Source organism: Olea europaea, chromosome 3, assembly GCF_002742605.1.
Source record: "Olea europaea var. sylvestris chromosome 3, O_europaea_v1, whole genome shotgun sequence".
NCBI classification, from domain to species: domain Eukaryota; kingdom Viridiplantae; phylum Streptophyta; class Magnoliopsida; order Lamiales; family Oleaceae; genus Olea; species Olea europaea.
Window position 1 is genome coordinate 20,568,525 of NC_036239.1, and position 7,843 is coordinate 20,576,367.

The window sequence follows — 7,843 nt, forward strand, 5'->3', positions numbered from 1 at the left end:
ATGTCCAAATTTTTAAGTACTAAAATAGAAGATTTTTATATTATGATGACTTATTATGTAATATTAAATGGAGGGCATTTTTGGTATGCAAAATATCTAAGGGTCATTTTGAAAAACTAACCCTTTTGAAAAGGTTATTTCCATGTATTTCCCTATTGTCGCCCTTTCTTTTGAGGCGGCTTTGAATAATTGACATTTCTAGATAGAAGGCTGAATGATAAACATGAATGGAGTTTGTGGAGTACAAATAAAGTTATAGTGGAGTGGTACGTGGAAAAAAAATTATATATATATATATATATATATTATTGGGGTGGGGGCAACGTCCCTCCCTATAATACATACACACAAGCGTGCATGTACACTGTCAAATCCATCCAAATTAAGCAAATCTTGAATGCGGCCAATTTGACATTGTACCCTACTCTAACAAATAAAAATCAATGAAAAGAAAAGCTCGTCCCTGAATAGGGGGCCGAGGTGGCGCACCGCCTATGGGCACCACATCTGCCCCTAGATGAGCAGGGCCGACGTGCACGGATCATCAATAAATACGAGAAAGATATGAAATTTTAGAAATTACGAAATTGTATAAGCACGTATTGATATAAAGTAAAGAAATAGCTACACATTAGTATTAAAAAAAAAAAAAATCGATGGCATTGTAGTTTTAATATGTTTCCAAAAGTGTGTGGATTTTAATTTTTTTCAAATGGTCCCTATATTTTTTTACTAAACTTTGAAATTTGTTTATGAATATTCTAAGTTCTTCTTTTAACCATTATCACACTTTTAACGTCGTCCTTGTGAAAATTTAACTATTTTAATTTTCACCTTATGAAATATGACAAAATGAGAATGATAGCAATTGTTGTAACTCGATTTCCAACTCTCTATGACCCACTTTAATTTCATTTTCACTTTTATTTCCATTTCCATATGGATGGGGTTTGGACTTTTTTTCCATTTTGACGTCCTTTTTTCCGTAAATGAGACCCCACAATGATGTAATTGCTTTCGTCACCTTAATTAAATTCTTCTAAATTCTATTTTCACAAATGAAACAATTTATTCGGAATTCATCTTGTGATATTTTCCTATAATCAAGTTTCTAATTTTGTGGGCTTCAATATATATCATACTTTAAAAAAAAAAAAAAGATATGATTAGCAATTGGCTTAATTCGTAGAGAGACTACATCCATAAACACTCTACTTTTGAGTTAGATGTGTCAAAAAGGATAGATTGTTCAAAATTGGAAAGTCTGGTCCTTATTTAGTCTAGCAACTATGTTCGTATAATCACGGATGAAGCATGTTGTGGATCAACTCATTCAAACAAATGAGTCGTGTGCCAATGAAATTGTGTCGACGAAGTCTGATCCAGTATATTCAACAATACACAAGATAAATTTTCAATTTTGAATTATGCTACACGTACAATTTAGTTTGCCAATTTTGGCTGACAATTTATACTTGGCAACATCGCATTCATCTATTTGAAAAACTATTTTTTAAATCAATGGTACAAATTTTGACAGCACCAATATTGTCAACCAATATTTTTAAGTCTGATTGTACAAATATCATATAATTTGACATGAGAATTAACTAATAAAAATATTAGAGTCGGGTCAACTGGGTAAAATTCGACTTACAAATTAAATAAGATAATTCACTATGCCATTCTTATATTGTAGAGGGTGGCAAAGCAAAAGCCCTTCTCTCGGGTCGAAAACAAGGAACAATTTCTCGCTCGACTTTTACTTTTCTATGTTTTCAAATTTAAGTTGTATGTAAAAATAAAAAATAATAAGAAGTCAAAATAAATAAATAAAATAACTAAAAGATAATGATCCACTCTTTTTCTATGTCAACCAATTATTATTATTATTATTTGTTTCTTAATTGGCATACAATATTAGAGCGTCACAATAACTTGTCATGCATTTACCAAAGTTGCGTCACAATAACTTGTCATGCATTTGCCAAAGTCAAAAAGTGTTATTCTTTTATCCAACCATTTATATATATATTTTTTTTAAAACTTTCGTGCCGCCCAATAATTTTGGATTATTCTTGAGTGACAACCCCTGAATGACTTTAGCCACAATTTTGTCTGACAATATGTGAACAACTGCTTGGTTTAATGAGGAATTTGCAACCAAACATAGAAATTGCATAGAAATCAGAAAATTCGATATCGATTAAAAATTAGTCAGATTATATTTAAAATTTCAGATGCAAGGCTCGACAAGTGTGCTACACATGAAGGGTGAAAAAGGGGCTAAAAAACGGGGTGACACGTGTTGCCTCGTGATTGAAAAGTTTGAAAATTTAAAAAAAAAAAAATCCAATCATTTGCTGCCACCTCAGTCTGTCTCATTTTTTCCTGTTTTTAATCCTGGCTAACTGGCTTTATTCAAGGCTCGATAAAATTTTTGAACTTGACGGTTCACACTAAAAGCTTATTTATTTAATTATAAGCAACTTTTTTTAAACTTATAAAGTTGGGTCGTGTTGGATCGGGTGTGGACGGCTTAACAGCTAAGCGACACTAAGGAAATACGAGGAATTGGAAGTTTGGACCACAATTCAATTCATTCAACTTCCCCAGGTGAGTGCTTTATTCTGCCTTCTAGAAACGGGAGTAAATTATTGATTTACTATTTTGAATGGCCTAATATTAATGCTCACTTATGGAAAATGTTATTTTTATTTATAACTAATAAAATACAATATAAGAGGGTGTTTGAGCAACATTATTTAGGTAATAATGCATTCTTGAATAGTGTATTGATGGGAAATGTGCGATTAGAAAATAAGGAAAAATTTTCAATTTGCGTGTAATATTATTTTATTAAAGAATGTGTGGTTGAAATGATATCAAATCACTGTTTAAGAATGTATTTTTTTGAAATAATGTGGCTCAAACAGGCCCTAAATTATCAATTTAAATGATTATTAAACGAACCCAATTCCTCTTTAACTTAATATTATTTTAATTTGTTCTTGTTTGTATAAGTGAAATTTATTTTAATAACTTAATTGAATTTAATTTCAATCTAAAAACTATTTTCTTTAATCTCAACATTAAATTAACCGATATATTAATTTATATAAAATTTACATTAATTAACAACAAGAAACATGGTCTCGTTCGATTCTTATTTTGCTTTTTAAAATCAAAATTGTAAGTAAAATATAAATAAATAAAATAAGTAAATGAAGAAACGAAATGATCCCTGCTTTGCCTCCTCATAAGTGGGAATTGGAGTTGAGACGGGAGATTAAAATTCCCGACGGAGTGGGTCGTCCCGTTGCCATATTTAATCCATTGTGGAGATATATCCAATAGAGAATGGTCGGCTGCAGTGGTCCTGACTTACAGCTAAGCTGGATTTTTTTAGTCAAAATGGATTTGATTGATAGCTTTGTATGGATTTATTATTTTGATGAGTTGCATTGCAGGTACTTAAACTTTTGTAAGATTGTAGAAAAAGTTTGACCAAATTCTAAACATTTCCACTCTGTCCCTGTAACCCTTCAATGGGAATGAAAGCAATTGATTCGATTGATTCGGCTTACCCACCCCTGCCCAGTCTAAAGTAGATTTGAACCGATTGATTTTCTTTCAAAATTTTACCATTAACCTAAAGCCCGAGATAGTTACATGAAGAAATTTTGTCAGCGGACCGAGCCTACAAAGGAGTTTATGCACTAACTTTCTAGTTGTTCCATATCTAGATCGAGCAACTCTTGACGTTAGGCCAGAATGCTAGTGTCATGTTCAATTCCATAACATACAACAAAAAATCGAAATTATAACTTTTAATTAAATGTCTGGAATGCTAAAGATTCATTTCATTCTCAAGGGGAATATATACATCATCAAAATAGCATTTCAAAAGACCGACACTGTACAAAATTTTATTAATTTGACATTTCAAAAGATCATATGGACATTACAAAACCAATCTAACATATCAACAAATCATCCGTAAAAGTGAAGTTCTTTGTTCGTTGTCATTCTTCCTTGCTTGTGTCTGTACCTCATTGGATATAGATGTTTTTCTCTTGCATCGTGATGTTGGTTTTGATTGTTATTTTATTGAATATCTACTTGTGAACCTAGTTGGGAACTTGCATCTGTAGGTAAGTAGGCTATGCATGTTCTTTTGTTATGGTCTATTCCTCCACATCTTCTACATGTCATCTTCATACTTGTTCTTGCAATTTTTGTTCCTACAGGTGGCTCAACTTGAAACCTTTTTCTCATCTTCTTTGGTTTGCTTGTCTGTTTCTTTTTATGGGTGGATTAAGAGTATGCCTACCAAGTACTTAAAAATTACTACTATTCACGTAGCAGTTTCTCACAAATGAATCGCTAGATTTGATAGGAATTGTTAGATTAGAAGCAAATGAGTTATAAATGTACTGTCTAAATTTCATGATGATCGGATCACCGTATTTAGACATATCATTATTTTATCACAGTGTTGCAAAATTCCGCAAATTTTTGCATTGCTAATTCCAGAATAATAGTATAATTCTTCTATAGTATATGGAGTCACTATAGGATCAACAAACTTGAGATTCATAATGATGTTTATTCAATCATTTTTATAAATATGTAGCACATGCTAATTGGGAGTGCTATAATTTTTCTTTTATCTACTTCTGACCAGATACAAAAGAAATACAAAGATATTTTATATTATACCTCCATTAACCCCCATTATTTGAGATTATAATTTTTGTAATAATATTTTTGAAGAATGTGCGGTTAAAAAAGAAGAATAAGTTTTTGATTTACGTGTAACATATTTTATTAAAAATATATGGTTGATAGGAAGAGATAGAAACATCAATTATAATTTTAATGGGGCTAAGGGCTATATTATTGCATCGTCTCAATATGATATCCATTGTAACAAATATCTTAAAACTAAGCAAATTTCTTCTGAATTTAATAGAATAATGTACATTATTAATATATAATTTTACATTATTTGATAAAATAATACAAGCTCTTCTAGAGTTTTCAACGATATTTGAAGCATCTGATTTCATTATTAACGATATTTTCTACTAATATTAAGTGACAAAAAGTATTTTGTCTTTGAAAAAAAGGTATACACATTTGCACTATCATCTAAACAGATATCTTAACAATTCATCTCGAATTTTGTGATGTTTACCATTTGAGTAAACTCACAATAAAATAAAATACAATTAATTTCTAAAAATATAATTAAATATTGAATAATTATATAATAGTTAGTTCACATCATATTAGTTATATGTTTTCTTTTAGGGGATAAACACTAATTCAGAATAATATATTTTTAGAAATATATGACTCCAGGAGCACATTATACTTTATTATTACTTATTCAAAAGCAATATGTTAATATTATTCTGGAATATTGAACAATACAACTCGTGCTCTCCAAGAGCAATCACATATTATTTATTATAAATTATACAATGATTTACTCTGTAGGAATAAAAATATAATTTACGTTAGATCATATCATTATGCTCTTCTAGAGAAAGTAAAATTTAACCGAAACATCAATATGTAAACTCTAATTCAGAATGATATATTTTTGAAAATATATGACTCCAAGAGCACATTATATTTTATTATTGTTTCTTCGAAAGCAATATGTTAATATCCTTCTGAAATATTGAAAAATATAATTCGTGCTCTCCAAGAGCAATCACATATTATTATAATTAATTATAAAATCACTACTAAAAAACATGATTTTAGGCACGGCTTTTTCGTTCTTGAAACCTTGATATCCGTTGCTATTACTATTTAATAATGGAATATTTACAACCGCAAATTCATTGCTTATTTGAGGGTCACTGATAACTACCAACTGATCCTGCCGTAGGTAAAGAGTAAACATTTTACCAACGAATTTTCTGTTGGTAAAGTATGAATTTTTTACTAACGAAATTTTTGTTGATAAAAATCTTAACCAATACCAACCGACTTTCCTTTGTTAAATATCTATCATTAAAATTGGTAAAAATCAATGTTATAAATAACCTCATAGGTGTGAGGCATGGTTAAAAAAAAAAAAAATAATAAATAAATAAATAAATTATTTATTAATTTTTTTTATTGTTATTATTATTTATTTAATAATTATAATTTTTTAACTTTTAGCCAACTGAATTGAAATGTTAAAATATTGTTTGACTACTTATTGGACCACAAATTAATTTATAGATGGCAACTCCAAAAATTTTGTTGTGAACTTTCGATGTAGAATAAGTGAATTACTTTTACCAACGAAATATCGATAGGTGAAAGATCCAAATACTAAACGATTACATGAAGTACGAAATATCCCTTGGTAAAAAGATATTATCATTACCAATGGAAAATTCGTTACTGATTATCGTAATTAAAAGTAAATTACTTTTACCAATGGATACCAACAGATTGCATCCGTTAGTAATATTCGATACGTCACCTACGAATATTCTGTAGGTGAAAGATCCAAATGTTCAAGGTTACATGAGGCACGGAATATTTATTGGTAAAGAGATATCATTGTTACCGACGAAAAATTCGTTGCTAATTATCGTAGTTGAAAATGAATAACTTTTATAAACAGATAATCCATTTCTAATTACCAACGGATTGCATCCGTTAATAATTTTTCGTAAGTGAAAAATTGGTTTTTAATAGTAAATGATTTACTCTGTAGAAATAAAAATATAATTTACGTTAGATCGTATTATTACACTCTTTTAGAGCAAATAAAATTTAACTAATATATTATTTCAAAAGCAACAATATTTTATAATAGGAACATAATAATTAATTGAATAATATAATAAAGAAAAATAATAAGACGGAATCATTACTTTACAAACATGCAGGTCTTAATTTTGGTAAAGTATGTATGTCATATATTAAACAATTATTGAAAGGAAATTTAGCATACATACTTACACGTGCGGAAATATGAAATCATTACATGTAATTACAAATTTTTTTTTTCTTACCGTTGGATCTTGTAGGCATCATTGTTCTAGCTTTGGATCTTTAGAAAACCAAAGTGAGGATAACCAACATAATCTTTAAGCCATGATTATGTTTTCTGCAAAAACCCCCATGTAACTTCATTGAATTTCAAAATTACAACATGAATTTTTACTCAATTAAAGAAATCAATTACAGACATTAATTGAATTCTGGATTCACGAAAAAATACACACGTCACCAAATTAACTTTGGTATATGTGACAAAAAATTAATATATTCTAACTAATTCACTTTGTTTTTGAAAGAATCATGCTAATAATGTGTTATAAACTAAAGAAAAAAAAGAAAGAGAACATAAGAGAAAAGTCAATCAACTTATGTGTTTTATTAAGCATTAAAGTATTATATTTATAGGAAAGAATTAGGGTTACAAGGGATAAAATATTCATAATTACTAGGCTGTAGGGATATAAAAATCAATCATAAATACTACTATATTTACAACAAAATTTACATATTTCAATTCAACTAACTTTTTCTCAATTATTCATGACATGAAGACAATTTAATTCATATCCATAATTAATTCAAGATACTGTAGAATTTCATTCGCTACTAACCTTTTTATAATTAATTTTTGTCAGTCGTTTTCGTTCCTAATATTATCGCCCTTTCTTTAGAGTCGGCTTTGAATAATTGACATTTCTAGATGGAAGGATGAATGATAAACATAAATGGAGTTTGGGGAGTACAAATAAAGTTATGGTGGATTGGTGCGTGGAAAAAAAAATTTAACATAAAAAAAATAATAATAATAATAAAAATATATATA